Source organism: Electrophorus electricus, chromosome 17 (assembly GCF_041902795.1).
Source record: "Electrophorus electricus isolate QZ-2024a chromosome 17, ASM4190279v1, whole genome shotgun sequence".
In the NCBI taxonomy this organism is placed as follows: domain Eukaryota; kingdom Metazoa; phylum Chordata; class Actinopteri; order Gymnotiformes; family Gymnotidae; genus Electrophorus; species Electrophorus electricus.
In genome coordinates, this window is record NC_137513.1 from 677098 (window position 1) to 683840 (window position 6743).

A 6743-nucleotide genomic window follows, 5' to 3' on the forward strand; every position below is an offset into this window, starting at 1 on the left:
TACTCCAAATCTCAACGCAAACAAAAGACTTCAAAAAGTGTGATGATGACTGATAGCATTGCACTGCAACATTCATGGACACTGTGGAATGTCAATGGTATTGAATCATATTACAATTGAACTATTGAACTGACTATTGAATATGAATCATATTACTACTGAACAACTGAATCGACTATTGAATCGATTCTAGATTCATATAACTGGAATCTATATACACCTTACTGGATTCTTAAAAATAACTCTGAACACATTCACTTTTAGTTTGCCATCATGGTCTACCTACCAGTAGAGTGTAGCTTCACTGCTTAGAAACATTTCGGTGGTGTTTTGAAGGTGTTCCACGATTCTCTCATTTCCTTTGTTGTTAAATCACCTGTGCTGAGCTGTGCTGAGAGTTGACTGTGCTAATCTATGCTGAGAGTTGATTGTGCTGAGAGTTGACCTGTGCTGAGCTGTGCTGAGAGTTGACTGTGCTAATCTATGCTGAGAGTTGATTGTGCTGAGCTGTGCTGAGAGTTGACCTGTGCTAAGTTGTGCTGAGAGTTGACTGTGCTGAGCTGTGCTGAGAGTTGACTATGCTGATCTGTGCTGAGAGTTGACTGTGCTGAGAGTTAACCTGTGCTGAGCTGTGCTGAGAGTTGACCTCTGCTGAGAGTTGACCTGTGCTGAGCTGTGCTGAGAGTTGACTGTGCTGAGCTGTGCTGAGAGTTGATTGTGCTGATCTGTGTTGAGAGTTGACTGTGCTGAGAGTTAACCTATGCTGAGCTGTGCTGAGAGTTGACCTCTGCTGAGAGTTGACCTGTGCTGAGCTGTGCTGAGAGTTGACTGTGCTGAGAGTTGACTGAGAGTTGACTGTGCTGAGACTTGACTGCATATCCACATTTCTTTACACTTCTATAGGTCTGCACATATACCCATATACCCTCTCCACAATTGCACAATTTTTGAAATGGACATTGGTTAACTGCAATAAATGAGTCATTCTCATGCATCATATATCGTTTTCTGGCAAATATTACAGCTTTTTCAATACGCTCATTCAGTAATTACAAAAAGAAAGAACAGAGATGGGATATATTAAAGAAATGTCAAAGCTTCAAATATAAACAGAAATAATAATTTTCTCAATCTGGTGCAGTTAGCGAGAGGAAACTCCTGTGGAATGAGATCTGCGGTCTTCACTCTCCTCAGTGTTTTTATAACGACACACTGGCACAGCGGGGAAGTCTGGTACTCCCATGTCAAGCAGATTCTCCCAGTGCTCCCAGCAACCAGCAAAAGAACCGGCCAGAAAACCAGAATGACTCTATAAACCTTTACGAACTAGCCAAAATGAAATACTCATATGTGCAGACATCAATCAGCAAATGCCAGGATGAATATGAAAGTGTCGAGTTCAGATGTAGAGTTCAGATGTAGAGTTCAGATGTAGAGTTCAGATGTAGAGTTCAGAGGCGTTATGGGAGCTTCTGTTTTACTTGCTTTTCTTTTAAAACCTACAGGTTTCACTTCCTGTGTCAGCAGCTGCTAAATGGCGTCCCAACACTTTGGCACAACAGCTTGAGGATTCTGCTTTGGGCTCAACATGTCTCCTCCTAATAATCTGCAGGGGCCTGAATTTTGGGTCAGTAAAAATGTCTGGCTGGAGTCAAACGTGGGGACGTTTTATTGCAGTTGCTATTATACAAGCAGGTCAAAATGAAAATGCACAGTGTCAGGCCTTCCTGTCTCTGATCCCTGGCGCTGCAGTGACACAGATGCTCTCTCTCTCTCTCTCTCTCTCTCTCTCTCTCTCTCTCTCTCTCTCTCTCTCTCTCTCTCTCTCTCTCCAGGCAGCAGTGCCAGCGGTGCAAATTTAATAATGTGGCCGAGTGTCCAGACATCACTGCTGCTGTGAACACGGCGCACTGCCGACCGGCCTTTGTTCAGCAGCCTCCGGAGCAGCAAAACACGCACACACCTAATTGGAAACACTATATTAGAGTTTGAGTTACAGTCAGTGGGGTCACAGCCATGAACTAAAGGTCTCGGGCCTGTTGCAATGATTTAAGTTCTGAAGTTTTCCGTAAATGAAATGCTACCCGTGGGACCCCGGTATCAGTGCTAAGACAGAAACCATGTCGTGCTGTTCAACCATTATTTCCTGTTTCTTTGTTCACAAAAAGAAATGGAGATTTTTTTTTCCAGTTGACTGCATCCTGTTAACTGATAATATTCACACACTTAACATACTAACTGAACCAACGTGAAGTTCGTTCTGTGTTTCAACTGAATGAAAGACATCTGCAAAGATGCAACAGAACCCAGTAGCATTCGAATCAGAACTGTTGTAGGCTTAGGGTTAGGGGTTAGGGGTTAGGGTTCATCCACTGTTCAGAACTGTTGTAGGGTTAGGGTTAGGGGTTAGGCTTAATCCACTGTTCAGAACTGTTGTAGGCTTAGGGTTAGGGGTTAGGGGTTAGGGTTCATCCACTGTTCTGAACTGTTGTAGGGATGGGTTAGGGGTTAGGGGTTAGGGTTCATCCACTGTTCAGAACTGTTATAAGGTTAGGTTTAGGGGTTAGGGGCTAGGGTTCATCCACTATTCAGAGTTGTTGTAGGGTTAGGGTTAGGGGTTAGGGGTTAGGGTTCATCCACAGCTGTGTTGTGTAATAAACATTTTTGAATTTGCCCCCTGAAACAATGTCATAATCAAACAAGAAACACAGTACATGTTTTGTCTTTGTTTCCATCTTTGAACATTTTCCCAGACTATAATTACATTTAAAGTCAGACAACACAGCCAGAGGATAATGTTACTTCAAAGCATGTTATCTAACTTTGCTTGTAATATAATATTGATAAGAGAGTTGAACTCGATGTTTGGCTGTTAGGAAGGAAGCTGCTCGGGAGGCAAAAAATCTTAAGAGGTGTTGCCAGTGTCCTGGGCCTTTCCCAACCTTCCAACTGTTGCCCTGGAATCTGAATCATGGGGCCCAGAGATAGATCTATTTCCCGGGAGGAGACAGGCCTGAGATTCCCAGCCCTGGTTACAGAATTCCTCAGCACCACACACACTGGTGTTTTCATAAAACTCAAGTGGAAATTTATGTCTTCACATAATAGAAACAATCTGGAATTCAGAGGACTAAATTCACATTCCTAACTTTTCCCTTTCTAGAAGGTCAGTTGAATTCTCCAGAACTGTGGCTGGTGTCTCCCGGCCGTGAGCCGACAGAGCCATGACGGTTCCGCTACATGGTGGGAGGAGCATGCTCCACTTCCTGCCCGTTGCCATGGGAATGCTGCACATGCCAGTGCTAAGTCCCTGTAATTAGGACTTCATGCTGCCTGGGTTTAATAGCTTTAAAAGGCCTTCTGTACTCGTCCAGTTCAATCATATGCAGTTTATCAGCTCTGGCACCAGAACGAGGCTCTGGCTGATTTCACCTGCCTCTCACCAACCGGGGAACAGTTGGATCAGAAAAGCAGTGAAGTCTTAATGGGCAAGACATTCATTTATCAAAGTCATTTATGGGTGTAATGTTACCCTTAAAGTGTAAATTCACACACACACAGACCTCATTCCACTGACATACCACTTATGCTTTTAAAGGTGTACTGATCACTGAATTAGTTAGAATGTAGTTCCAGTTGTCTTTTCTAATTATGAAATAATTATTACTATTACAATATCAATGATATTATGATATTTTCCGATTAAAGATATATACTGATTGCAAAGTTCTGAATTATTAAAAAAAACCTAATATTTGAGTCACAGGGGAAAAGCAGTACCCAGGACAAACACACTCTTTTTAAAATTAAGGAAGTATTTCTGTGTCTACGTATTGTGCTTAAACCTAAACTTAAATCAGTCTTTAACTGCAGTAATGAAAATTGGTCCAAATGAAAGAGATTCAAAAGAAAGCTGCATTTAGTAAGAAATAAAAAAAACCCTGATTCTGATTTAATCATTGTGGACTTTTGTCTCTATAATCAGAATAAAACACAAACAAACACACACACACACACACACACACACACACACACACACACACACACACACACACACACACACACACACACACACACACACACATAATCTCGTAAACCAAGTCATCCGACTCCGCGCTGGTTTGCAGTGTGAACTCTCTGGTTCTCTAGCCACTCAGTCTCTGGTGATCCTGCCACCACCTGTTACAAAAACAGGTGGAACAAACACACCGAAATGCTTATGACAACACCGGAGCCCCAGAAGAGTCCGTGGGGCTGGGAGACAGAACAAAGCCTGAAGAGTACATGGCACACAACTCCACCTCTCACACACGTGACAGATGTCCATGGGTCCCCAGCCCAGGGCAGACCTCAGGACCACTGATATGGCCTAAACCCCCTCGTGCTTCTTCAACATCATAAAACTTTTCCCAGGAGTTGCTTCAACAGGATTTACATTCATTAAGGATTTTTCTTGTTTAGCCTTTTGTGGGCGGTGGGGGTGGGGTCATGTCAGGTTTTGTGGGAGGTGGTGGTGGGGTCATGTCAGGTTTTGGGGGGGGGGTCACGGCAGGTTTTGTGGGAGGTGGTGGTGGGGTCACATAAGGTTTTGTTGGAGGTGGGGGTGGGGTCACGGCAGGTTTTGGGGTGGGGTCACGGCAGGTTTTGTGGGAGGTGGGGGGTGGGGTCACATCAAGTTTTGTGGGAGGTGGTGGTGGGGTCACATAAGGTTTTGTTGGAGGTGGGGGTGGGGTCACATCAGGTTTTAGATAAAATATTGCCCAACCATTATGTTCACAGGCTTAATGTGTCATGACACCAGTTAGGATCCTAGTTATGGAATAGGGTTAAAATCACACGTGTCCTCGGGGCCAAACCCTGGACTGCCGTGAGTTGTGTTGGAGAGCGGCAGGTTGCAGGCTGTGGGTGGGTCAGCAGCTCACCTGTAGAGCAGTGTCACAGCCGTCACCTCTACTGAGGTATCATATGCCAGCAGAAACAGAGATCTGCTTGCTTTAAGGTTTCCTCTAGTAACACATGACCCAGAAAGGCGGATAATGAAATTGCAACCAGGGAGAAGTTTACAAAAAAATACAAATAAAAACAAGCAACAATAGAGCACAATGAAGCGTGTCGGTGAAACCATTTTATTGTCTTGGCTCTCAGTACCAGAGGAGTTCGAAACACAAAGAAACGTTTGTGGCTGTGTTCTCACTGAGAGACGAAACTGCTCAACTGGAAAACAATCAGAGTGGCCTGGTCCTCCCAGAGCTGAACCCTGACCCTTCTCATCTGAACCACGTGGCTGTAAGCTCAGAAGGGAGTCCTAAAACGGGACGCAGGCAAACGCTTCTGCTCCCTTCAGCACTAGTGACTTTGCAGGGGCAGGATCTTCACCAGTGACTATGACTACACTAGTGACCTATACCAGTGACTCTGTGGCTACACCAATGACCTATACCAGTGAAGCAGTGACTTGCAAGAACTGGCAAAGAAACATAAGAAACCCCCTCCTCCAAAAACAGTCCCACGCTCAGACCCACAGCACTAATCTGTTCATGGGGGTGCAGGCTGGGGCCCCCACTATAAAGAGGACGATGGGGTCTGTTCATTAGCAGAGCTGCTCCCCCACTCTCTCAGCACTGCGTTATTTCCAAACCCGAGCACTGATGTGTGGGCCCTGCTGATTGGTTTATGCACATTAGCCAACAACAGTTTTGATCTTTCTGTCTCCTTTTTTCTTGGGTGAACAGGACACTGGGTGGCCTACACCATAAACTTTTTTCTTTTCTTTTTTTTCAAGTAACTGAACTCCTTAGGAGTCCTGATTTACAGCCAGAGGAAATATGACTCACACCATTCACCTCTAAACAAAGTATATTAGACACCAAGAGTCACACCACTCACCTCTAAACAAAGTATTTTAGACACCACGAGTCACACCATTCACTTCTAAACAAAGTGTATTAGACACCACGCCAGCTGTAGATCTGGCAGAGGTATTCACCCCCACCAGTCGAGACGTTTCAGAGTGGGTAATGAGCCCAATGTTGGGAGTCACAGTCCCTACACACTCGCTGACATATTTGGCGTGAAAAAATGAACTGGGCCAATAAGCATGTGAGTACAGATTAGCTCTCAGACAAACACAGACACAGGAACTCTATCCTGGACACAAAAGCTACTCACCGCCGGCCAGGCAAATGACAGACAGGCATGAGGCTAATGACCATCAGGAAATATGTCAGCACACAAGCACGGGCGTTTTAACAGGGCATCGTGGCCACCTCCAAAGTGCAACCAGGGCCAGAGCAACACTGATTTTAGAGATCAAAGATGATTTAGTAGTAACTTTTCTCCTGTTTGCACTAGACTGCAAACTGCAGTAGAGTATCACATTAATATGTGTAAAACTATATGCTGTATAAAGTTCCATTTGTATTGATACATAAAGTTCCATTTGTATTGATACATAATAAATAAACATTTGTATTGATACATAAAGAGACATAATCTATATTACCAATACTGAGAGCACTAATACATTTTCCCCAAAAAACAACCTTCAAAAATCTGAAAGGAACCTTTTATTTTGAAATTCTAAAGCTTCTTGGAAGCTTCATTACACAGAGATCATTACACTTCCAGCAACAAAAGCAAGAAATCATTCGAGCAGAGTAGAGTGTGTCTGCAGTGGCAGAGTGTCGATACGGAGGAGAAAAGGCCGCCCGTTTCACAGCAGGGTGCTGCTGAGGAGCTCGATC